Below are 19,367 nucleotides of genomic sequence, written 5' to 3'. Positions count from 1 at the left end.
TTTAAGGGCCGCGGGGGGTAATGTTGGCACCGTAAATTTGCAATTTTTTGCAGGACACGTGGTATCCTCTTATTCATTTGGAAGTTAAAAGAAGTTATAGAGATGATGGAGAATATGAAGGACAAAGTGGATGAGTAGAAGGACACATGGTAAGACAAGAATAAAGATGGAAGAAATGGATAGTTACTAAGTAGTTATTGCTGTATTTTTTTCTCTATAAATAGCCATTAATGGCTACATTGTAAAGGGTTAGAACTTAAATAAAAAACACTCGATTTCAATATTTCTTGTCATTTTCTTTATCTTAGAAGTAGTTTAACATAGATTTATATTTCGAAATATTTATTTTCAGCATTTCCATTTCGATACATTTTATGCACTTCCTTTTCGAAGTATAGGAGTAGAGGTAAGTAATTATTACTTTGATTGTTCATTCAATCGTCCTTCTCCGTCCCTCATTCTTCTTTTAATTTTTCTTTTCTCTACACTTTGGCAATTTTGAAGTCCTCTTTGTTGATGTAAAAGAACCGTCAACGCAATCGCTTGATAATTGGCTTGAATTTAATCTGTAAGAATTTTTCAATCCTTGCTGGCACGCTCGCATTTATGATATTTTCCTTCGTAGGAAAAATAAGCCAACAGTTATACAAGATTGATTTATATTTTATCGATTTTACAATGAAAAATTTCTTTTCGGTCTAAAAAACACCACATTTATCATAACTAACACTATATTGAGTTATAAGTAAATCATAATTAATGCTATAATCAGTTATAATGAAATACTAGAAGATCATTTGGAATTTAATTATTTTAATTAGTTTTTTAATCTTTTTTATAAAAAATATAAAAAATAATTTGTAATATTTTTTTTTATTATAAACTTAATTTACCAAACGAAACCTAAATGTCATGGATTGGACATATAGTTGACGCTCCAAAAAGGGGTATGTATTGTATTATAATTTATTATTCAATTATAGCAAATAATAAATATTGGTGGTTAGTAAAGTGGAGTCCATTATTGGGAAGGGTGGTTGAAGCGTGAACATGACGTTGGCTAATTCCAAACGTCGTGCAAGTCACGGCCTTTGATCACTGAGTCTGATCAGTGACTTTTATGGTGTGTTTGGTTAGGAGATTTGGGAAAGGAATTGGAAAGGGAAAGGGAAAAGGTGTGTGAAACTATGTGAAATATAGGCATGATATATTCACATTTCACCTACCTTTTCCATTTCCCTTTCCAAATCCTTCTCCAAATCCCCCAACCAAACACAACATTAGTGATGTTAGTAATTTTAAATATTTTATTAATTATGTTACATTTGATTAAAGTTTAGAATTTTAAATATTTTATTAAATATTTTATATAAGTATCTGATTTATATAAAATTTAAAATTTATATAAGATATATAAAATATTTAATTAAAATATTTAAGATGTATAATATTTTTTTTTGAAATTTTATAGAAGCATGCCCAAAGACTTTTCCACCATCCAAAATCCAGTAGTACTGTACTCACTACCGACTTTCACCGATTTTTCGTATCCTTTCCCACCCAATCATTCACAATTCTCTGTCAATAATTTATTTATTTTTTTTTTGGGCTACATCGAAAAGAAATTCTCTCTCAAATGTTAGAAAATAAAAAAAAAAAAAAAAACACCAGAAAGGATATAATTTTTTAAATTTAAAAATTTTAAAAGAGCACTAATAATATAGAAAATAAAAAAAATTAAGGTCAAAACATCACATCACCTCACGTGAACCTACACATCAATTAAGCCTCCGTTTGGGAAGTGGGTTGACTTTTTGGCTTTTTGACTTTTTTGGCTATTTTAGCCTGGGCTAAAAAGCTTGGTTTGGAAAGGGCTTTTTGGCTTTATAGCTTTTTTGACTTTTTTTGTGAGAGAAGAGTGTAATGATTATGGGTTGGATGTGATGTTTTGTTTGTTGTGGCTAAAATAACCTATTTTGTCTTTTGTGACTATTTTAGCCCCAACCTTACTTGCCAAACGGACCCTAAAATTATTAGAACTCTTTAATTTAGAACTCTTAATCTTTTTTCAAAAAACGCTAGTGTAGAGTTAGGGTTCTTATACTCTATTTTTTCATTAATAGTTGCTGGGGATATGCTATATAAGCCTCCGTTTGAAAAGTGGGTTGACTTTTTAATTTTTTAATTTTTTTGGCCTATTGTTAAAAAGCCTGGTTTGTGAAGGGTTTTTGATTTTTTTTTTGTGAGAAAAAGAATATAATAATTATGAGTTGGATGTGATGTTTTGTCTTATTAGACTAAAATAGCCTATTTTGTCTTATACGGCTATTTTAGCCCAAATCTTACTTCCCAAACGAAGGCTATGTACTTTTTAATTTTTTGGTTAAAAAAGTAAAGAAAAAAGTATGTATATTTGGGATAACTTTTTAATTTTTTACGAAAAAATGTATAATAAAATATTATAATAAAATCAAAATGACAATTTAATTTTTTTGATTTTTTGACCTTTACCTTTTTGACTTTTTGGTAGTTAAATTTAAAGGACAAAATAATAATTTTACCTTAGTAACTTCTCCCACATACTATCATTGAATAGTACAAACTTTTTAATTTTTTTTAATAATTTTTTAATTTTTTAAACTTTTTTTAATTTATTTTATACAAGAGTATATTGTTTGTTTTTTTACTTTCAACGCTGCTACACACCCCTACTGAGGGTCGACTCCCAGTGACGTGGCGCGCCCCATTGGTCAATTTTTTTTTTTCTTTCTTCCCTTCCAATCCTGCAGTGCCATGTGCCAGGGGGGGTTCGCTGGGGTGGGATTTACTGGGCATCGGACGCATTTTTGTTTTACTTTTCATAAAAATATATATATATATATATATAAAATATAATAAATAAATAAATAAAATTGACGGTCCGAACTAAATGAGAGCCGGAGCACGAGTTTCACTCAATAAATTCGGATCTTGACATTGGTTGTTGTGCGGATATGATTTTGAACAAACGCACGTCACAAGATCTTGGATTGAGTTGTTATGTGACAATGAGATATTGATGTAAATCATACATAGGGTTAGTTTGGGATGTAAATTTTTTTTTTTTTTTTTTTTTTTAAATTTAAGGGTGGGTGGCATTGTGGTTAAGGCTTGGTGTTTAAGTCCCAAGGTCACATGTTCAATTTTCTTCTCTCTTGGGCCAATCTCTTGGGCGAAGCATTGTTGGTTATTAGGAAGTTAGATCTCAAGTTGTTTAATCAGCACTTGGTATAGGTTCAATACTCCTCCACTCTGCGAGTTCTGACTTAAGCGGAACTTGTCTTGGGAGGTCGGGGCAAGTTCCCATGTTATAGTCTCCTCGCTCGGAACAGCTAACAGGACACTCTGATGATCTCTGCAAGGGGCGCTGCCTTGGACCTGTAGGAGGGCAGGGAGAATTTTCCTGTAAAAAAAAAAAAAAAGAAAGTTGTTTTTCTTAAATTTTAATTATTTTAATTTGAAATTAAAAAATTTTGTTGAATTGAATATAACATTTTATCTTATTTTATTAAGATGACTTATTTTATTTTATACAACTATTTTAATCTAAAAGAAAATGTTTGAGGGCCACAATTTTTGTGGCCACAATGGCTCAAAACTGTTAAAACGACGTCGTTTTGGGTGCAAAACATGCCAAAACGACGTCGTTTTAATAATTTTAAGCTATTATAATCACAAAAATTATGACCCTCTAGCATTGTTGTAATCCAAACACCCATTTGCATGGACCGAGATACTTGGCGAGGACGTCTAATGGTTGTGAATAAATGACGTAGGGTGTAGTTAGGCCTAAGCCAACTAGATTAGAAATATCCTAGAGTATAAATAATTTTTGAAAAAAGATTGGTAGCTCAAAAAATGGCTCGAAAGAGAAGAGAGGGGAAGAGGAGGAGAGAGGGAGAAAGAGAGAGGAGAGGTCGTAGCAGCTCCTCGCCGTTGTCGCAGCTCCCCTCCAGTCCTTTTTCCTCCTTCGTCGCAGTTCTGCCGCAGCTCGTCGTTGCCCCCGCAGCCCGCCTCCGGCCCCGCCTCCTCCTCCAGCCCGATTTTTATGGCCTCCTCCCCTCCACTTCTCCTTCTTCCTCCTCCTTCCCCCTCCTCCCGATCTGCAGACGCACCCTTCTTCTTCTTCCTTTTGCAACAAAAACACAGAAAAAAAGAAAAAAAAAAGAAAAAAGACACCAAAATGACGTCGTTTTGGTATTGAGCTAAATTCGAGCCATTGAATTTCGAGCTACGTAGCGGAGCCGATAATTTTTTTGTGTTGTTTGGCAATGTGTTAAATAAATATGTTTATTTATTATAAGTTATGACATTATTTTTTATTTTTTTTATATATTTTGTATAAAAAGTTAAAAATTATTAAATAAAGATTATTTTAAGAAGTAAGTTAAAAGTCAATTTTTTTTATTTTTTTAAAAAAATGCACAAAAAATAAAAAAATTAATATGATTAAAAAAAACTAAAAAAATTAATAAACTGACTTCTAACTAACTTACTTGGATAATGCTAAAATATCAAATTTTCTACCAAATAAATAATTAAATATCTCACTGATCATTTATTTAGTAGAAAATTTATAACTTATAACATTTTCTAAAAAAAAAAAACCTAAGTAAAGACACAATCTTGCAGAGATAAATCTTGGCCAAATCGAGACAATCCCAAGAGTAAAGGGTAAATGTGAATTTTTGAAAATCGAGACAGTCATTAATCTCAATCTGGCAGAGATAAATCTTGGCTAAATCATCTTGGCTACCGGCTTCGTTCTTCGTTCTCAAATAATCCAAGAAGAGGATCTTTGTTGGTTGTATCACAAAGTTTTTCTAAATTCAAACACAAAATAATTATCTTGTTGCCCTAAACTAATGTATTTCAATTTTTTTTAAGTAAACAAACTTCAAAAAATACAAACATAAACCATAATAATAAAGAAATAAAATTTGAGTTTATTTGAGTTGTTCGGATTTGAAAACTTCTATTAAAGTCTTATTCAAATTTAATTCGAACTATTAAATTTTAATTAAAGTTAGGATCAAATTTAACTTTGTACGAAGAGATAGTGTCAAGTAATATTTTTATCCAAAAAATATATATAATATACCGGTCAAATTTATCAAGAATATCCTCTCTCACCCCAATAATGCTACATGACTGTAAAAAAAATATCTTCAAAGTTTATTAAAAAGTAAAATAAGGTCAAGTTTGGGATACTTAAAAAAAGTTAAAAAATCAAAAAGTTACTCAAAAAGTTAAAATAAAGTCAACAATTACAGCTGCACAACTCTCAATCCTAATTTTCATCTACAAATCAATTTTTACAATTTTTTATTACATATTTTTTCATAAAAAGTTAAAAAGTTAACTCAAACATTCATATTTTTTTCTTCAACTTTGTAGTTTAAAAAGACAAAAGTGCACTTATTTAGGACATCCCAAACAACTCCTAAGTGAACGAGAAATTGATTTCAAAACCACTTACATTACAAACATTTTTTTTAGGGACCAGTTTCCAAGCTATTTAGGTCAATTTTGGAAAATGAGTTCTTTTTTTTTAGTTTATTGATTTTTTTTTTAAAAATATAAAACAGTAAAAAAATAATATGATCTAAATAAATCAATAAATTGACTTTTTTTTAATTGTCAAAATAATCTTATTCTTTCTTCTTCTTTTTTTTGAACAAAAAAAAGGATGCAGAGAGATATTATCATTATATCTGTGGGTCTAGACTCTGGAATAATCAGTTGTTATCCTGATTTAACCTAACACATAAGAAGAGCTCCACCACCGAGATATCAACAGAACTCAATCACACACCACAGACAAATTCAAGATTCGATCAGAATATAAAACGAGATTTTCACAAAGAACTACAAAAAGTAGCTAACATTTTGATTTCCCAAGATTCAAACTTGAATCACGCGCAGAAAAAGATACTTCTCCACTATGTTATCACCCCGGTGGTAAAATAGCCTTATTCTAATTCCTAGCTTTTGTCATACCCCATATGGACACCAGGGACAACTTGATGTCTACATCACCCACTTGTACATGGACTTCTTAGCTCAGAGCTCACTCAGAAGCCATTTTAGAGAAAAAGTTGACAAATGGTTTATAAGGAATCTGAGATACTACACACCCTCAAAAGTGTGTGCATTATATCTAAGTGTATGGACATAAAATAAAAATAAAAATAAAAAAACGTATTTTTTGGTAAAGAAATTCAATAAAGAAAGTGATCGGGAAGTGATCACCATTTGTAAGGTAAAGCTCCTCTAATCGTTAAATGGTCGAGGTCTTTTGCCCCCTAAATTGGTCTTTTAGCATCATAAAAATGTTTAATGACAAAATTATAAATAAAAAATATCATACCTCAACCATGGGATTAAGAAGTTAGCAAAAAGTTGATTTTTTAATTTTTTTGATTTTTTAATAATTTTTTTGACTAAAAAAGTTGATTTTTTTTAACTAAAAAAAATTAAAAAGTCAAAAAACTGACGTTTTTAACTTATTGCCAAAACATTATCTAATGAGTAGACCAAGTTTTTCAGAAATTCTTTTTTAAACAATCTCAGCCTCCGTTTGGAAAGTGGGTTGGCTTTTTGGCTATTTTAGGTCAAGTTTGGGAACTTGTAAAAAAGTTAAAAAGTTACTCAAAAAGTTAAAAAGTTAACACTATTCATCAAAAGTCAACAATTACCCAATTCGAATTTTTCCTTACAAATCAATTTTTACAATTTTTTATTACACATTTTTCTATAAAAAGTCAAAAAGTTAACCCAAACATCCATATTTTCAACCTCAATTTTTTAGTCTAAAAAGATAAAAAATGCACTTATTTAGGACATCCCAAACAACCCATGGGGCTAAAAAGCCTAGTTTGGGAAGAGTTTTTTGGCTTTTTGACTTTTTTAATTTTTTTGTAAGAAAGGAATGTAATGATTATGAATTAGATTTGATATTTTATTTTTTGTGACTAAAATAACTTATTTTATTTTTTGACTATTTTAGTCCCTAACCCACCAAAACTAACTTCCCAAACTATGCCTCAAATAGTTTAAAATTTTTATATCAATACAATTTTATCTCATGAGTTCTACTCTATATATAATATTATTGTGGTGTTTTGATTGAAATTTGACAACTGTAATTATGCTTGTTTGCTTAATTCATGTGGTGATTTTTATTCCCGGTTCCGATTCGTAGCTCGAATTTTCCGTGGCTCGAGTGGCTCAAAATCTCAAAACGACGTCGTTTTAAGATGTTTTTTTATTCTCTTACCGGTAAGATAATATTTTCCGTACCATTCGCGCCATTCGAGCCTCACTTTCTCGAGCTACGGATCATTTTCCTTTTTATTCCTTCTAAGTTATGATATTTGTATGTCTCATTATTATAAATCTCCTAATTTAATCATACATAAGTCATAACTATAAAAATAAATAAATAAAAAATTATAACTAAACACTATATAAGAGTATAATCAAAGAGTCTTTTAATCATAATAAAAATAATATCATAATTTATAATAAATCGTGATTAATATCACAAAAATTATAACTGAAATTTATATATACACACCCTATAAAAACAATAGGCATGGGAGTAGCTAGTGCAATAACAGTCACTAATCAATCAAAAGAAGAATCCATTAGAAATCCAAGAATGTTGCTAGTGTTGTTGCTTTCGTTAGAATCCAATAATTTTATATATAATTAGATGCAAATCATACATGCATATAATTAAATATATCAAAGTTTGTTGCAGTACCCAAAAGCAAAAAACAAAGAATTATTCATTGATGCGACCCAAGTTGAAGCAATCCAAATTAACCACCACACAATCAACATTGATTCAGGTTATTATATGTATAAAAAAATTAATATATTATAAATACACCTCTTGAGATTTACTTAAAATACGAATTACCTCACGTGATTTGAAAATTTACAAATATCTCTTTGTTAGAATTTTTTATTTAACAGAATTAATTAAAAAAGTAAAATTTCTAACTGTTCACCTATATAATAATAAAATTCTCTAAATTATTAATTGAAATAATATTTTAACATTATTAAAAATTATTAATTAGCTTGATGATTTATTAATAAAATGACCTATTTATTATGAAATTAGAAACCTTAGAGGACATATGTAATTTCTAGAACTACATGGTATAATTTATAATTTAAATAAATCTCAAGAGGTGTGTTTGTAATTTGTCAAAAAAAAAAAAAAAAAAAAGTAAAAAGAGATATCGGAATATATTTCGAGTCTGCAGAATAATATACTAAAAAAATATATAAAAATACGTAAAATATGATTCCTAAGTTCATTACAAATAATGTGGTAGGTAATTGGTTTTTCAATTAATCAAAATTTGATATGAAAATTCTATATCATTGTAAGTAAATTTAAAAATTATATTTTAAGGGCCTGTTTGGTAGGGTTTGATAACATTTACGTTTTTGGTTTATGTTTATAAAAATTTTATAAACTGGTTTTTGTTTATTTTTAGAAAAACATAAATTAAAAAAGTGTTTTGTTTAAACAAAATGTTTGAAAATTTTTAAAAATATAAACTAAAAAATATGTTTGTTCATGCCTAAAATATTATATATATTTTTTATTATTTATGACAATGAGATCATACACATTATAATTGAAAAAAAATATTTGACAAAAAAAATTAATTGAAAAAAAAAATAATTTTAAAAAATTATATGAGAAAGAAATTATTTTCAAAAATAATTAATTCAAAAAAAAAACATTTGTTAGTCAAATTTTTAAATTTCTATTTTACGTTGGTTTTTAAACAGAAATTTTAAAATTTGAATTTTTTTTTTCAATTAATTATTTTTGCAAATAATTTCTTGTTCAATTAATTTTTTTTTTCAATTATAATGTGCATGATTCTATTGTCATAAATAATAAAAAATAAATATAAATATTTTAGGTCTTGAGAGGGAGAAGTATGATCTGGATTGGGCCATGGTAATACCGGACATATTGTGGGCCGAACACATTTGGGCCGTGGTATCTTGGATCCATACAAAAGCGATTTTTGCTCGGTAATGGCAAGGGCATGTGGAACCGAGATACTTGACCTTGTCGGCACGAAGGCCGGTCAAGTAAGGGTTCCACAGTTTATGCGTTGCGCAGTTGGAGAGCGCGCATCCATAGCTCGGCAGGAAGGCTTTTGGTTGACCGATATGACCAATCTCAAGCTTGGCTTCGCCGGAATGCAGTCGAGCACAGCTAGAAAGGAGCTCGGTTATTGGAGCACTTGGGCATGAAGCGCAGCATGGTTGTTTACAGCCGAGATGCTGCAGCTCGGCTACCGAGCTCCCAGTAGAGTGGGCTGGCAGTTGGGTTAGGTGATGTTTAGCAAGATTTGTGCTGACAGATGGGATAACAGCACCACGTGTCGAGAGATCACTAGGAGTAGGTTTGGGGCGCAGAAGGTATATAAGCATGTCTGCGCGCCCCATATGGTGGATGACACATTTTTGGTGAGATAAACACAAAACACAACTCAGTCCTCTCTCTCTCTCTATCCCTGTGCGTGTGTCTAACTTGATCGTCGGAGGGGTTTTCCGGCCACACACTGCCGGGTAGCTCACTGCCGTTATGCTCGCAGGTTGATCGGGAAGACAGGAGCTTGGAAGAAAGGAGTGCGGGCTTGCCTGAATATTTGCTCCCCGCACAGGTCTGAATAAACATATTTTTTAGTTTATGTTTTTAAAGTTTTTCAAATGTTTTACTCAAACCAACCGCGTTTGTAAATTATGTTTTTCTAAAAATAAACAAAAATCATTTTATAAAAATTTTGTAAACAAAAATAAAAAACGTAAACGTTACCAAACACTATCTAAGAATCTCATGTTAATTTCATATGAAAATACTAACATGAATCCATGCAATGCACATGGTGGATACATTAATTTTAGAAAAATAATATTTCTTAATCTATATTTTATAGTATCATAAAGAATTTTTAAGGTATGCAAGCAAGAATATGTCCATATAACATTTTGATAGAAAATGCAACGCATTAGATTCAAAAAAATAAAAAATAAAAATAAAAATCTTATACGTGTACATTGCATAATCTAAAAGAATTTGAGATAACCAAGCAAGATTAATGTTCATTAAAAAAATTGATAAAAAATGCAATGCATTGGACTCTAAACAAAAATGAGTTTCTATAGTGAAATATCTACACTCTTTCAATAAGGAAAAATGTTAGGAATCTATCTTTACGGATCCTAAATTTATCCTGAATGAATTTGTGTGATGAAGATTGAATTAATGAAGTGTAGGGTCCACATATGACATATATTTGAGTCATTAATTTCTTTTTTAGATAAATTTTGAATTAATAAATTCTGAATTAATAAAGTTAGGCTCGTAGTATTGTTATTAAAAAGATGCCCTCTCTAGAAAATGGTCATTAAACTTAAGGGGGTGTTTGGCAACTTTGGGCTAAAATAACAATAAAAGACAAAATAAACTAAAATAGTTAATAAGACAAAATGTTACATCTAAACCATCATCATTTTACTTTTTATCTCATAACTATCAAATCAACTTTAAAAAAAAAAAAAAAAATCATCCCAAATATGACTAGTTCTTTTACTATATATTTTGGGTAAACTATGTCCCAATAGTTAGATTTAATTTTTATTAAATCCTATTAAAAATAAGTCCTAGTAAAATAGTCGTTAAAAATATTTTTTTGTGACTATTTTTTGTATGCCTCTAAAAATTGTTCATTAGTGCCTTTTTTTTATCACGATTTTTATAAATTATCATTAAAATTTACAATTAGTAACGTTTTTATATGACAAAATTTTCAAACTTTCGCTAAAAATTGAAAATTAATAGTTTTTTGTGATGATTTTTTTAAACAGTCGTTAAAACTTATAATTAGTGACATTTTTTATAATAAAATTTTCAAACTATCATTGAAAATTAACAATTAATAATATTTTTAATAATATTTAATAAAAAATATCATTATTTATTATAAAACCTATTGAATAATAAATCTACCATTTAAAATCTACATGTCAATTCTCATTATATTTTCTTATCTTTTTTAAAGGTAAATTAAAGAATTGTCCCAAATTGTCACCTCACAACAAGCCCAAAGTTTTCAATTAAACCCTCGGCCCACGAACCCAAAACCCCAATCTCAATTTACCGGGTCAATATTCTGGACCCAAACCCGTGTTTTGTTTATAGGTTGAAATTGGGGAATGTTCCATGCAACTAAAAAAGTCATTTTTTTTTTTAAACTATAGTCTTTGGTGATTTTTTTTTTATTTTTTTATTTTGTGTTTTTTTTTTTTTTACTTTTGAGATTTGTCTGTAAATGAATCTAAAAAAAAAATTAAAATTAAAAAAAGTTCATTAAAGACAAAAAAAAAAAAAAAAATTGCCTTATTCATTCTTTTGGCTTTTTTTTTTTTAATTTTATATTTTTGGTGAAGTGTAAAAACTTTTGAATTCACTAAATACAAAAAACAAAAAATCAACAAAAAAGAAAAGAAAAGCACTATTGGCTTGTTTGGAAATATGAGTTAGGGCTAAAATAATCATATAAGACAAAATAGGCTATTTTAACCTAATAAGATAAAACATCACATCCAATCAATAATCATTACATTATTTCTTTTACAAAAAAATAAAAAAAGTCAAAAAGTTCTTCTCAAACGAAGCTTTTTAGCCCTAGGCTAAAACAGTCAAAAAATCAAAAAACTAACCCACTTCCCAAATGAACCCTAAAAAAATCAAGTCTGAACACTCACTTAAGGTTAATTTTGAGACTTAGGATATGTTTGGGAGATTGTATTTACACCCAAAAAATTATAGAGCACTTTCAATTTTTAAGTACATCTTATTTAATTATTTAAAATTTTATTTTACTCTGATTACATCCTATTATTTTTTCCAAATTACCCTCAAAGTAAATCCAAATAATAAATAATAAACAAACTAAAAAAATTAAATTTTTTTAAATTTTTTCGATACAAAAAATAATTCTCAAATAACCAAACCAAACCAAGCTTTAAGTCCTATCAAATGGGGTCGGCTACATGAATCATTCTTCTCCACGCGGCCCTATCAAAGGCCATTTCGTTAGTCAAATTAAGTAGATCCATATCTCTATTTACAACGTTAACCAACGTTAATCTAGGCCTACTCCGTCCCCTAACACTTCCATCTACCGTTACAGCATCGCATCTCTTCACCACTGCCTATGTTGGTCTTCGTTGAATATGACCAAACCATCTCAATCGATTCTCTCTCAACTTATCTTCTATCGGTGCTACTCTTACCCATTCCCAAATACACTCATTTCTAATTCTGTCTTGTCTAGTCTTGCTACACATCCACCTTAGCATTCTCATATCAGCCACATTCATCTTATCTACATGTTGTTTCTTGGTTGCCCAACACTCTGTCCATACAACATTACTGGTCTAATAGCCGTTCTGTAAAACTTACCTTTAAGTCTAGTGGGTATTCATCAATTGCACAGTACCCCAGACGCACTTATCCACTTACACCATCCTACCTTAATCCTATGGGCCACATCCATATCAATCTCCCCCGCTGTTGTGATAATCGACCCTAAATAACGAAAATGTTCACTCTTAGGCAGTTCTTGGTTCTCAATCTTCACTTTTCCTTTGCTTTCATTGTTACTGTTACTAAATTTACACTCCATGTACTCTATCTTAGTTCTGCTTATCTGGAATCCTTTAGATTGAAGAGCTTTTCTCCAAATCTCCAACTTTGTATTAACTCTTTCTCTAGTCTCATCCACTAACACTATATCGTCTGCAAAAAGTATGCACTATGGCACGCCATCCTGGATATTTCTCGTCAACTCATTTATAAGTAAAGCAAAAAGATAAGGACTTAAGGTAGATCCTTGGTGTAACCCTACAATGATAGGAAATTCATTTGTTTTTTCAGCAGGCGATCTAATAGTGGTCATTACTCATTCATACATATCCCTAATCACATCAATGTAACCTTTTGTCACCCCTTTCTTCGCCAATACCCACTATATTATATCATGAGGCACTCTATCATATGCTTTCTCAAGGTCGATAAACACGATATGAATGTCTCTTTTCTTTTCTCTATACTTTTCTGTAACTCTCCTCAAAAGATATATCGCTTCCATTGTTGACCTACCAGGCATAAGCCCAAATTGATTCTCTAATACCTCTGTTATATCTCGCAATCGGTGTTCTATCACCCTCTCCCACACTTTCATTATATGACACATTAGCTTGATTTCCCTATAGTTGTTGTAATTATGGACATCTCCTTTATTTTTATATATTGGCACTAAAATACTCTTCTTCTACTCATCTAGTATGTTCCTAGTCAACAAAATTTTGCTAAACAACCTAATCAATCAAACAACTCTTTTTTTACCCAAACACTTTCAAGCTTCAATAAGAATATCATCTGGTCCTAAAGTCTTATTTGATTTCATCTTCTTAAGTGCAATCTCCATTTCAAAGTTCCTAATCCTGCAATAGAACCTATAGTCTTGGTTTATCGTATTACTGGCTATTTCTTCCTCTATTATCGTACCTCCATGTTCCTCATTTAATAGTTTCTCAAAATAATTCTTCCATCTTTCTTTAATCGCTTCATCCCTCACCAATACCTTAGAATCCTCACTATTGATGCACTTAACTTGATTAAAATATATTGTTTTCCTCTTCCGTATCTTAGCAAGTTTGTATACCCCAATCTCTCCCTCCTTACTATCTAGTTTAGTGTATAGGTCATCATAAGCTTTTAACTTAGCATCTCTCACTACTTTCTTGACCTCATTATTAGCCAATCTATAGCTCTTAAGGTTTTCCTCAGTTCTATCTTTTTGTCACTTTTTAAAGCACTCTTTTTTTGCCTTAACTACCGCTTGAACCTTTTCCCTCCACCACCAAGTTTTCGTAGAGCTGGGTCCTGTTCCTTTCGACTCTTCAAGCACTTCCTTTGAGATTCTCCTCATACAATTGGCCATCGAGTTCTACATAGTGTTAGTTTCATTTTCTAACTCCCAAGTACCTTTCTTATCTATTTTATTCTTAAATATTTCTAACTTATCCCCTTTTAGGTCCCACCATCTCGTCCTATGACGCCCACCATCCTTCCTAGCTTGGTATTGCCCTGTAAAACATAAATCTAGTACCAAAATCCTATGTTGAGAGGTTAGGCTTTCTCCAAGAATCATCTTACAATCATTGCATTTTAGGCAGTTCACTTTTCTCACTGAGAAGCAATCTAATTGGCTCTTAATTGACCCACTCTTAAAGGTTATCAAATGTTCCTCCTTTTTCTTATACATAGTATTGGCCACCACTAGGTCAGAAGCCAGCGCAAAATCTAAGATACTCTTTCCAGCCTCATTTTTGTCACCAAAATCGTATCCACCATGCACCATTTCATAGCCTAGTTTATCTATGCCTACATGGCCATTAAAATCTCCATCTATAACCAGGTTCTCTCCTACGGGTATCTTTTGTAAGATCTCATCCATTTGCTCCCAAAAATCCTTTTTAGTTTGATCATCTAATTCTACTTGAGGGGTGTATGCACTAATAACGTTCACTATATTCCCTCCAATAACTAGTTTAACTAACATAATCTTATCCCCTTTCCTAATGACCGCCACTACATTCTCCACATGACCCTTGGCAATTAAGATTCCTACCCCATTCATGTGTCTATCCTTACCACTATAATACAGTTTAACATTGGTATTCTTAATTTCCCTAGCTTTCTTACCCGTCCACTTAGTTTCTTGTACGCAAGCTATACTAACTCTCCTCCTAATCATAATGTCTACCAACTCCATCGTCTTACCAGGTAAGGTTCCTATATTCCAAGTGGCTACCCTAAACCTATAGTCTTGGACTAGCTTCTTTTTCAACGCTCGTCCAGGAAAACGCAGAAACCTTTGCCCATTTTTCACCGTACCCAGGCATTGATACGACGCCCCTTGCTCACTTTTCAAAACACCCGGAGACAGGCGCAACGCGTCACTTGAGGGTAACGACCTAGCATTTAAACGATTCAAAGTAGGATTCATTGTCATAAGGAATTCGAGCAACTTTTTTTTACGTGTTGGCTGTCGGCTACCTAACACACAACCCTTCTCCTGAACCCGGGCTTGGGACCAGCAGAGTTGTTAACAACCCCTGCGGAGTTAGAAAATAATTCTCAAATACATAAAAAAAAAAAAACCAAACTTTTACATAAGCATTAAAACTTTTCAATACAAAAAAAAGAAAAAAGAAGAAGAAGCTTTTACATTATAACTTATCTACGAGAATGTTCGTCGAAAAGTAAAAACCAAACTTATAGGCACATAAGCATCACACACTAACAAGAAAAAGTAATTCTCAAATAATATACTATTTAAATGACAAAATAATAACAATTCCAATAATATGTTATTGTTAATTTAATTTTTGTCAAAAAAATGATATAGAAAATAATTGATGGTGATATACAAAAATTGTGAAACCCCTTTATATGAACACTTACATCTTTTTTGATGGGTTGCTTCAAAAAACTATTTTGATTATTACTCTCATTCATTATTTGATTTTGTTCAAACTTTCTTCTAGGATTTAGGGTTTCAAAATAATAAAAAATAATGATGTTGTTGATGATGATGGTGAGTTTCGGCAAGGTGGATTGGAGTTTTGGAGGGAGGATGAAGAAGAAGAAGAAGAAATAATTTTGATCTTTTGAGGAAGAAGATACAGAGATTTGAATAGAAATAACTGATTAGGGTGTACCATGAGAAAAAAAAATTATTTTGGAATTTAATATATGTTGTCGCTATTAATAAATTTAGATTAGGATATATTAAGAATTAAAATTTATTAATTTAAACTGAGCATATTGAAATATATTTTGGGTTTAAATAGAATCCCCCATTATATTTGTTTAGTTTCATAAAAGGATGAGTCTGTATTAACAATTTGTGAGTCTCACCAAAATCATGTTTAGTTGTGATAAAGTGATATAAAACTTGTCCAATACAACTATGAATATTTCCAAATAGTGGGATTTAACATAAGGAAAATTTGTCAAAATCTCTTTATTGAACCCTTATTTAATGAAAAAGACAACCTAATTTATTTTTCTTCATAAATCCCTTAAAGAAAAAAAACACATGATTGAATAAAGACAAAATAAAATATATCTTTCCCCCTCTTTCCTGGACAATATTGCCGGAGTAACATGTTACTATGAACTAGAGTAATATGTTATTGTCAAACAGAATAATATGTTACTGTCAAATAGAGTAATGTCAAACAGAGTAATATGTTAGTGTGAGACAAAGTAACATGTTACTGTTACTATTTATATCAATTTTAACAGTTATAATTTTTATTTTTTTAAAAATTTTATAGTCAACATAAATGTTATTTGATAGATCTTGATGGAAGAATTCGAAAAATATTAATTTTATTAAAACAGACATCTATATAAAAAATTATATTATTTTAAAGTTTAATATTTTGATAATAGTGATATTTGTTGGACTTTTTAAGAAAAGTATTTTGTGCTTATTTTTAATACATTAAAATTTTATTATAAGTGAGTTTTGACCAACCCACACCCCCCCAACATAACACCGTTCAAATTGCTAATTCAATTCTATAGGAATAGAAGAAGTATTATTTAGCCCCAATTTTTTTATTTTTTTTAAAAAAAGAAAAAAAAAAAAAAGAGCTACTTCTATTACTTCTTCTTCATCTATCTAATGAAGGTTTTGGTTGCATTTTGGTTGTTTATTGAGATGTAGTTGCCTACCAAAGCAAGAAACTCCCTATGCCGACTTCCTTGGTAAAGCAGTTGGCATTGTTATCGCAGAAGCTCTTACACAACACAGCTTCTACGAGGCTCCAATTCTAATAGTGTTCTGCGATGCCAACAGATATACCCAACTAGTTCTAGCAAGAATCTCCAACTATGTCAACTTTTAGATATATGTGCTCGCTTTCATAGCTAGTCATGGACTCCATACTCAACAGACTACTACATATTTTCCCCCATCAACTTTCTACACTACAGGTTCGTTTGGCAAGAAGAGTTTGGGGCTTTTTTGGCTATTTTAGTCACAAAAGACAAAATTGTAAACATAAATTTCATAACATAAAACTTCATGTTTCGGATCATCTACCATGTATATCATCAAGAAATCAAGACAAAATGACATACTTGAATCCATCGATGAACGGTTAAACGGAAGCGTCTGATTGTCAATAAAACCTTGATATTGACTATGTTATTGCCTTCTAATCCTTTCCCCTTTGGTGCCTTATGTTTCTCCTTGAGAGGATTTAGAAAAACAAAACAGTGTTCTTATCTTTTCACCTTAGGAAGGAATAGGGACCATAACCTTTTAAAGATTGTAATTGGTTTTCATAACTGAAAGATAATGAAAACCAATAAATTAACCATTATTGGTTTTAAAACTGAAAGGTAATGAAAACCAATAAATTAACCATTATTGGTTTTAAAACTGAAAGGTAATGAAAACCAATAAATTAACCATTATTGGTTTTAAAACTGAAAGGTAATGAAAACCAACTTTAACCAATATGTTTTAATTTCTATTTCTGCCCCTCATAGAAATAGAAATTATACAACTAGTATCTACACATTAGGTCCATAACACATATACCCTTAAGCCTATTAACTAAATTGAATCACTTAAATTGTAGGCTTTTTATAAATGATAACACCACATTTAATTATGTGGTCCCATTGAGACATTATCTAACAATCTCCCACTGGACCACATATGTATCCTGAAAAATGTGCTTAACTTTAGTGAGCTCAGAAATTTGTTATCATAACTTGAGGGTATCCAAACAAGCTTGTCCATTAACTATATTAATATAGGATCAAAGCGGTCTTCGTTACATCAATCGTAACTCGACCCACCAATGGTCACATATACAAATATAGCTAAATGACATAGATCAATCATGGATGCGTAGTATGGAAATTACATGTGATGTGATCCATACATGCCTATGTCCAACTGGTCCTACTTAACTTTATTGAGATCAATACTTCACAATACGTAACAGAGCGTAATAAACTGAATACTTCATTTCTGCAGAAATTAATCTAATTACATAGATAAAACTCAAGGTTGACATAAAGCAGTAATATAAATACAAACTCCCACTAAACCAGAATGTTCTCAAATAGAACAACACCCATATGAGCAGTGTGCTCATGAAAGACCTTGGGTGGTAGTTTCTTTGTAAGTGGATCCGCTATCATGGAGTTTGTCCCAATGTGCTCTTATGGAAATCTGTCCACTCTGCACTCTTTCTTTTACAACTAGGAACTTGATATCAATATGCTTTGATTTTGTCGAGCTCCTGTTGTTATTGGAATATAAAACTGCAGACTTATTGTCACAATATATCTTAAGTGGTCTTTCAGTGCCTTCCAAAATACGCAACCCAGTGACAAAATTCCGCAGCCATATCCCTTGGTTTTCGGAGTCGGAATATCCAATGACCTCTAACTTATCCGATCTCCTATATGTGAGCATATATTCCTTTGTTCTCTGTAAATATCGCATAACACGCTTGACTACTTTCCAATGATCCATGCCAGGATTACTTAAATATCTGCCTAACATGCCAACTATAAACGCAATATCCGGACGCGTACATACTTGAGCATACATTAGACTCCCTACAGCTGAGGCATAAGGAATCTTCTGCATTTCTTGAATTTCAAGACTGTTCTTCGGGCATTGGCTGAGACTAAACTTGTCTCCCTTAGCAACTGGGGTTTCACCTGATTTACAATTTTGCATGCCAAATCTAATGAGTATTTTTTCGATATAGCTCCTTTGTGATAATCCCAGAATACCCCGAGAACGATCTCAGAGTATTTCGATTCCTAATACAAAGGAAGCATCACTAAGATCTTTCATTTCAAAATTCTTAGATAGAAATCTCTTGGTGTCATGCAATAAGTTTATATCGTTTGTGGCAAGCAATATGTCGTCAACATATAAAACCAAAAATATGTGTTTACTCCCACTGAACTTGTGATACACACATTCATCAACAACGTTAGTTTCAAAACCATACGAAGTGAGACCTTGATGAAATTTGAAGTACCACTGACGAGAAGCTTGTTTGAGTCCATAGATGGATTTAGTCAATTTGCAAACCATATTCTTTGGGTCTCCTGACACAAAGTTTTCTGGCTGCACCATATAAATTGTTTCTTTAATGTCACCATT

The sequence above is a fragment of the Camellia sinensis genome, chromosome 10 (assembly GCF_055761805.1).
Source record: "Camellia sinensis isolate YWXY chromosome 10, ASM5576180v1, whole genome shotgun sequence".
Lineage (NCBI taxonomy): Eukaryota > Viridiplantae > Streptophyta > Magnoliopsida > Ericales > Theaceae > Camellia > Camellia sinensis.
Note: the sequence above shows the minus strand (reverse complement) of the source record.